Below are 7,896 nucleotides of genomic sequence, written 5' to 3'. Positions count from 1 at the left end.
GTGAGCAGGAATGGCCTGCGCTGGGGACTGGCTGCGAGGGCAGACATGGCCTCACAGCCCGGTTGCCCAGCAAGGCAGCTCGGACAGGTGGCCTCGGATTTAGCAGACCCTGCCTTTTGGAGTTTGTGCTCCCTCTGCCAGACTAGCTGCAGACTGAAGCCCTTGAGTCCAAGTCACATCCTGGTTATTAAATTATATCTCTAAGTTGGTTTTTGCTCATACAAATTTGACTGGAGGTGACCCCATGCTCAACTGCAGTGGTTTATTGCACCATTAAATTTTTTCACCTACTTCACTGGCAAGGATTCTTCTTCAAAGAAGGCAGATAGGTGTACTTGCTTCTTAAAAGACTGTGCTTTGTGAAAGCACTATGAAAAAGCTGGAGTAATGGCAAAGAATTATTAAAAAGGCTTGATCTCTACTTGATGCACTATCTGCTCTCAAAAATCAGTGTTGGTAGAGGCAGTGTAACAAGATTTTCCAGCGCTGAACATTGTTTAAGAGTAAGAGCAAACTTCCTACAACAGGCAATTTTCCACTGCAGACTAACCTGAAATGCTCTCATTCTGTATACTTCAGTGCACACAGAAGACAGAGACAAATTCTGTAGATGCTGATGAGCGCAAGAGAGAAGATCAAGGTAAGTCTCAGACAACTTGAAGAGGTAACTGAATAGTATCATTATAGTTCTTGATTCAAGAGGTCTAGATGATGTCAGGGAAACTGCTAGTAAAGAATTCCCATAGTTATATTTGAAACCTATCATTAAGCAAGTCTTCAATACTGTCAAAAGTATATGCTTCTGCTGTTAGACCTTGAGTTATGCATTATTTTTTACTAATATTTTTCCAGTCTCTGTTGATTAGTTATTAAGTTACTTCTTACGGTTGTCTGAGACTTACCTTGATCTCCTCAGTTGTGGTCACCAGTGTCTATAGATTTCTTGGCTGTCTTCTATGTGCACTGAAAGTAATGGAACCAAAATAAGTTGGGGGGTGAGGGGGTGCAGGTTCCTTGGCCTAGCCAGACTAAGCTTCCTATACAATTTGAAGAAGTTGAGAAATAAGGCTTTTTGTTCTCAAGTCTAAATATTAGTTGTATTTCAACTAGGACTAAGTTGAAATCCCAGCACAACTAGTGCACTAAACAGCTTAGGTCTTGAAAGTTTGGCTGATGCAGTCAGCCCTGGAAATTAAATCTTCCACACCTGCCCATATGTTCTTAATTTGAGTGGACATGAATTATGAATTAGTGTTCATGACATCCCCTTTAATCTGATCTGTTTGAACTGTCATCACATTCTGTTGTTTCAGTTATATGGAATCACAGAATGGTTTGAGTGAGAGATCATTTAATTCCTATGAATGTTAAGATGTATACAGAATAGTAAGTGCAGCCACTCAAAATTCCAGATTTTTTGTCAGTGTTTGAAAATCCACACCAGAGGACAGTACTGGGGTTGCTTATATGCATAAGGGCTTCCTCACAAAAGAAAGCTACACATTGATGTGTACGTCTAAGAACACTGCAGGGCAGTAGGGATTTGGATGGCCAAAAAAGAGGCATTTGGCTACCTAAATTCTGGGTGGCAGGTATAAAACAAGAAAGAAGGAAAGAACAGACTTTTGGAGGGGAGCAGAGAAAATCGACAACATTGATTCGTATTCTATCAGTTTAAATTTTTCAGAAAACTGAATAGACAAAAATCTAAGATTTATCTTTCTGAAAGGGGCTACAAAATTGACAGCTAATTAAATGTCACTCATCCATGAAGCTGAACAGGCCTAAGGACTGAAAATTAACATATTATAGGAATAAACCTGTAGTACTTTATGGGCCTTACATTTTACTATTACAACAAAAAAATATTTTCAAGACTGCACAGACAAGCTCTCTGATCTAAGAATAAACATGACTAAAACTCATGTGTGACATCAGTTTGGCCTCTTTGTTCTCATGAGCTTATTATTCTAGTGTAGTTTGGTGGGGTTTTAGGGCAGTAGACAAAGGAGGCAGTTATCTATGCAATTCCTGAGCCAGTTGCTGCAGAAGTTGGACCACAAAATGAATGAGATATTAAGTTGTCACTCTTTAAGTTAAAGAACATGAAAACCACTCAGGAAAGCAGGCTTTTCTGTTTTCAGAAAGTATAAGGTATTCACCAATCTCCATTCACAGAAATTTAGAGCTGTTTCCTGAGCAAAGTTCTTCACCAAATACAGGTGCTTGACCTGAGCATCCAAACTAATCAAGCAAAGTTGGCAAATACATATTGTAATATGCCACATATGAAATCTGATAAAATCGTTCCTAATACATATAAACTAGCATGCCAAATAAAGACTACTTATTCCAGAATTAACTGTCACATAAATATGGTCTCATAGATGGCCAAATGGCCATACTAAAAAGAATAGGTTTAAATTCATGTCTGCTCTTGTCCAGATTAATTTTCACCTGTAAAAAATCATTACTTAGAGCCTGCTTCTTGTCTCTGAATTGATAAATTCCTTATGTGCCTTAATAGTGTGTATGTTACTACCATACAAGGAGTAGAAGCTTGATGTCCTTCATTTTGTACACACAAGCAACTATGATAATCTGGCTTTGTATTTTTCTTGGGGAAGATGAAATAAGAAGCCTTATAAGTACGATTGCCTAGAGGGGGATTTGGAAAGTGCAGAGAATGTGAGCCAGGTTGAGATGAAAACGAGCTTTGAGACGGCAGACCTTGGTTGCTAAGCACCGGTGGACAGTGGTGTAGCTAATAGAAGGTAACTCCCTTTTTTGACCCATAAACAAATCAAAGGCTCAGATAAAGTATTCTGTCTCATTCCTCAAGAATGTAGAGTCTATCTTGCACCTGTAACTCTCCCCTGAAGTATGATGTATCTGTAATCCCATTGGCCCAAAGTACTTTTCCACACCCCCCTCTGAAACCCCCTTAATAAGGTGTTCCCAGGAGACCAGCCGCCCTCCCTGTCTTTCTCTCTCTCCTACCCCTCGCTCCAGCCCCTTCTCCTACTCCCTTGGACCCTCTCTTGGAACTCTCTTGCTATCTCGCCCTACCCCACTCCCTGGGGCCTGCTTCGAGCTGTGGCTGGCAGCTTCGTGCAGGGCCCTACATAGACCGTAAACCCTGAGACCTGACTCCAGAGCTATTTCGTCTCCATCCATCCCAACCGTCCAGCTCTCACCACATATTTTGACTTCATTTGCTTTCCAACAGATCACTTGATTAACAGTCAATGCAATAATAAACACATGAAGATTTATTTAAAATATCTCTTTGTAAACTGATCTGTATTGCCATTGCTACAAATTACACAGGAGCAATTTGAGACCCATGATTAGAGAGGTGTTTCATTTAAGATTCTTGTTCTCAGAATGCTGGCATTTTTGACAGAATGATTTTACTTACGCATCTCAATCCAAAGGTAATATTCATTACTGTTGTTTTGTAAGCGTGGCAAATTAAATCAAAAATATTTTCTCTAAATCCTCATTCTGTGAAAAGGTAGTGAATCTTTTTTATTTTGTGACTAATTTCAGGAATATTTTTGTCTCTATAAATTAAACATTTAGTCTTCCCTAAGCTTAGTTCTTATTTAAAAATCCAACTTGTTCAAGGAAATTGAATTAAAAAATAGATACTTTAGTCTAAAAGCTATGTAATAACCCGTGCATTGATTCTATGCCCTATCTCCTAATAACCTTCTGTTAACTACAGCAAAAGCTGTAATATGGCCTCCTCGAGAGGGAAAATAAACTAAGCTTTGGTAGTTCCACTAGCCATAGAGCTATTTTAATTCATGTTTATTGATGTCATTAAAAGAAATCTGAACATTGATACTTGTACACAATGAAAGTTTTCAGTAAAAAGAGCAATCAAGAAGGGGGTTTTGTCCTTGGACTCCTCTGTTATCACAGTAGTCCTGTTTATCCCATGATCCCTTTGGTATCCTTCCCAGGACTGGGGACAATGTATGTTATGCTGATGTAAAATCCATGAGAGTTGCCTGGCCAGGAGGTTTGTTCCAACCAGAATATACAGCATATGCATCCTGCATTCTTTTCTTCACTGAAAGCATTAATTCTTACTATTCTCCTCCATGCCTGGAAAGATACAGCCACCAAACTAGACCTCAAACAAATTTTTTTGCTATCTGCTTTTACTGCTTACTCAGGATCTCCAGTTAGCATCTCTGTCACAACAAGCAACTTCTCTCTCTGTCTGTTCAGGCTCAGACCTAGTAATCTCTACTCCTACACACCCTGAGTTTATCACTCAAATGGCTACTATTATTTGGCAATTGTTTTTGCACAGTCACTGATTTTCAGGAAACTTACAGGAACACAGATTTCTATCTGTCTTCCAAAACGGGTTGAAAATTGGTCAAGACAGTAAACAATGGGACTGGCAGAGCATTTGTATGAGCCTCATTTCCTTGGGAAAGCACAATTGAATTATGTCTTTCAACCATGCTGGTGCAAGTACTGTCACCTCTGCAGGGGTCAGTGGCTCCAGCTACAGGGTAAGCAGAGATAAACAGTTGCCCCCTTTCAGAACACACTTCCATCAATGCCTGCCTGTCCATCAGACCTGGGCACATCCATTGCTAGGATTTCACAAGAAGTCTGTAACAAAACACTGGAATTTATGTATGCTAACTATTAACATCTGACATGTAAGTTTGAAAGAAAAAGTAATCAATGATCAATGAATGGCTTACATAATTAGTCCTGTCTTTTTCAAGCCAAAAAAGTGACAACCAGGAATGGCAGAGGTTGAAAGTAAACCTTACTGGAAAGGCAGCAGGAGATAGATGTGTGCCAGGACAAAGGAAGAAGACAGGCAAAACCACACAGGTATTTATGAGAGCTGTGAGTTTCTGAGATCTGCAAAAGGTCATTCCCAATATAAACAGAGGCATGCTGTGGGAGGAAAAATTACTTAGGGCTATGGAAAGAAATATTTTACCAGAATTTGTTTCAAATAATTTCTAAAATGTTTACTCTGATCTTCACTTGAAATTAATTTCCTCGGCAGGAGCAGAAGCTCTTCAAGGTGTACTTTAACACAAAGCACTCAAACGACCAGACTGGCTTACTACTTAAAATCTAAGCAGGTAAATTGACTTTATACAAGACTCAGGTGTAAAAATTATTTTAGCAATCATCTAGACAAAGGAAACAATTGCCATGCACTGTAAATAGTTTCAGAAAGGTTTCATTTCAAGTAGGTAATTGGTAAGAAGGCTGCTGTCTCCTGGCTCTGTTTCCCTGTGATAAAGGCACAACTTTCTCATGTTTATTCTTTTTTACTTTGACAATGATGATGGTTCCTCCTGAGTCATGATTTGTCGGCTCTAATGGGATACTCCTTTTCCTCATTATAAAGTACCAGTGGAGAGAAGCATTTATTTGGCAGAAGTAGGCAAAAAGAAAATAAATAGCTGATCTAGTATAGTGTTAAACAAGCTACCCTACTTCATATTTGGAGGACTCCCAAATCAATCCATATGTATATACAACATAGAGGAAGCAAAGAACACAGAAAACAATTTTACCAACTTCAAAAAGAGATGCGCAAGAGAAGTTAGAAGGAATAAGCAGACTGTGATTAAGTGAATGATGGAATTAGCAGTTATTTTTTCCCCTTGTCATAATGTAATTTTTTTTTCTACGGGCAATAGACTTAGCTCACAGTGCAGGACTTTTTCCAAATGCTATATCAACAATATTGCCATTTCTTAGCACGTGAGTAAAGGTGGGCACAGAAAGCCGTACCAATGTCACCAATATCACAGGTCAGGATAATAACTACCCATCTGATGAAAAGTCACTGCAAAAAGCACCAAACTTATCAGTAAACAAATTGTTGGAGGGCCATTATTTAACCTTTATTTTAGTCTGAGGCCAAACCCAGCACTCTGGATCCTTATAAAGCACATAATATTATGCCAGGTGGATAGGCACCAGTGAGCCCAAGGCTTTGAACATCAATTTTATCCATACTTCAAAAATCCTGTGTGACTCCTCAGATGGCACTAGGCTTTCAAAAGTCTAGGTCTGTTGTCTAAATGAGCTGTGACAGAAATTCTGAGAAGGTGTAACATGCAGGCTCAGTTTATTCTGGTCATCTGTGGCCTTCCTTTATTTCCTCCCTCCCTTTCCCTCCCTCCCTCCATTCCTTCCTTCCTTCCGTCCATCCATCTGTCCGTCCGTCCGTCCATCACTATTTGGATTCAGGGCCATAATAAATTTTAATTGCATATATTTATTTTGGATAATTGGATAATTGTTTGAATTACTCTTTATAAAAAAAAAAAAACCAAAGCATTACCTGTAACCGGTTATGTTAGAACTGGCAATGAGGAGTGCAGATCGATGATTTTGAAAGGAGTACACTGTATTTGTTTTCACCTCTCACTTTCAACTCACAGAAGTTGGTTATGGAACTAAAGTTAAGTGTTTGCTTTTCTCTGCATTATTTCCTCATATGAAACTGGCAGTCATGCTTATTTACTAAAGTAAACAAAAGAACCTATAGTTTTGATATCTATGCTACTAAGTTATTTAACTAAGGCCATAAATGTGCCTTAAATTATGAGAAATTATGAGTATATTTTACTGTATTTGTTTCTTATTTTATGAAGGGATAATAATGCAGAGGCTGTATGTATGACACCTTCCAAAAAACCACATTCTAAATTTAACTGTGCTAAGTGTAATCATGGGAATCTAAATGTATTAATGTAAGAAATTTAAATTCTGCACAATAAATATAAGCAGGCTGAGTTATGTTATTTTAAAAAGTCAGATATAAGCTTTCTTTTGTGAGACCTTTATTTTGCTCTCCAGAGTTAGTCAAAATCTGGGATTTTAACTTCACAGATAAGCAATAATCCACAATTCAATCCACTTTTCCTCAAATGTAAATATTTTTCTTACTGAATCTACATTACTTAAATTCCAAACAATATTACTTGTTCGGCAAAATGATAAATTCTTGCTATAGTCTGAGATTAGAAGACAGATGATCTTGAAGAAGAAGCAGGAGACAATTAAAAAAGCCATTACTGATTTCAAACCTGACAATTCTTAATGGATTGAGACTCAGGAGGCATAAAGTGGCATTGGCCTTTATGACTAACAGAATAGAAGTCTCTAATATTTTATGAAAAGAATCTTTAATATTGATAATGGCATAGAAACAAGGCGAATCTGGTGTTTTGCAATCTGGTGAAATTGCATTTATTTACATGGATGTGAGCCTTATTAGCAAGGGCTACAAAGAAAAGTAGTACATTTAGTAGAAGATGCAGATGCGATGGATATTTTCAAAAATTAAAGAGGTTAACTTATCCTCAGTATATACACTCAGCTATTTCAGTGATGCAATAAGTGACCTTGTACTTCTCATATAACTACCAAAAAGTATGCACAAATTACATAATAAAGCAGCATAATGGGTTGCAACAAAGCAATTTCTCAAAGGATATTTAAAAGCAGTTTGAGAGTGTTAGGATTGGAGTGATACAGTTTGTCTTGCAGAGTGGTCTTTCTCCTCTTTGTACATCACTGGGAATCAGTTAATCAATAATAATTCAGTTATAAAATTGCTTCAATGTGTTGCTTTCCAGAGCAAGATCTACTCAAGTGAACAGCAGTCCTCACAAGAGAATGGAGAAATAGCGTCATGGGATACATCAAAATCAGTTGTTACTGCAGCCCAAGGTGTCTGATTATGATTTCACCAGTCAGTGCTACTGTCAAGTGGTGCTAATAAATGCTTACAACAAGGGAAAAAGAAACCATGCTGCATAAACGAGGGAAATGGGTACTACTAACTACATATAGGTATTTTAAAGTAAATAAAATATTGTGAAAGCT

At 37.9% G+C, this 7,896-nt stretch overlaps 1 protein-coding gene across 1 annotated transcript in view; it reads left to right on the top strand.

The window, feature by feature from the left end:
• LOC146766853 (uncharacterized) overlaps positions 1–7,896 on the top strand; it is a 21,305-nt gene extending 13,409 nt beyond the window's left edge. Inside the window, exon 3 of the mRNA XM_085584008.1 lies at positions 580–7,896. The gene's annotated coding sequence lies outside the window, so the exon portion shown is untranslated. The remainder of the gene's footprint in view (positions 1–579) is intronic.

Source organism: Lonchura striata, chromosome 7 (assembly GCF_050655825.1).
Source record: "Lonchura striata isolate lonStrDom1 chromosome 7, ASM5065582v1, whole genome shotgun sequence".
Lineage (NCBI taxonomy): Eukaryota > Metazoa > Chordata > Aves > Passeriformes > Estrildidae > Lonchura > Lonchura striata.
The sequence above is the reverse complement of the archived record's forward strand: the minus strand, read 5'-3'. Positions and strand labels throughout refer to the sequence as shown.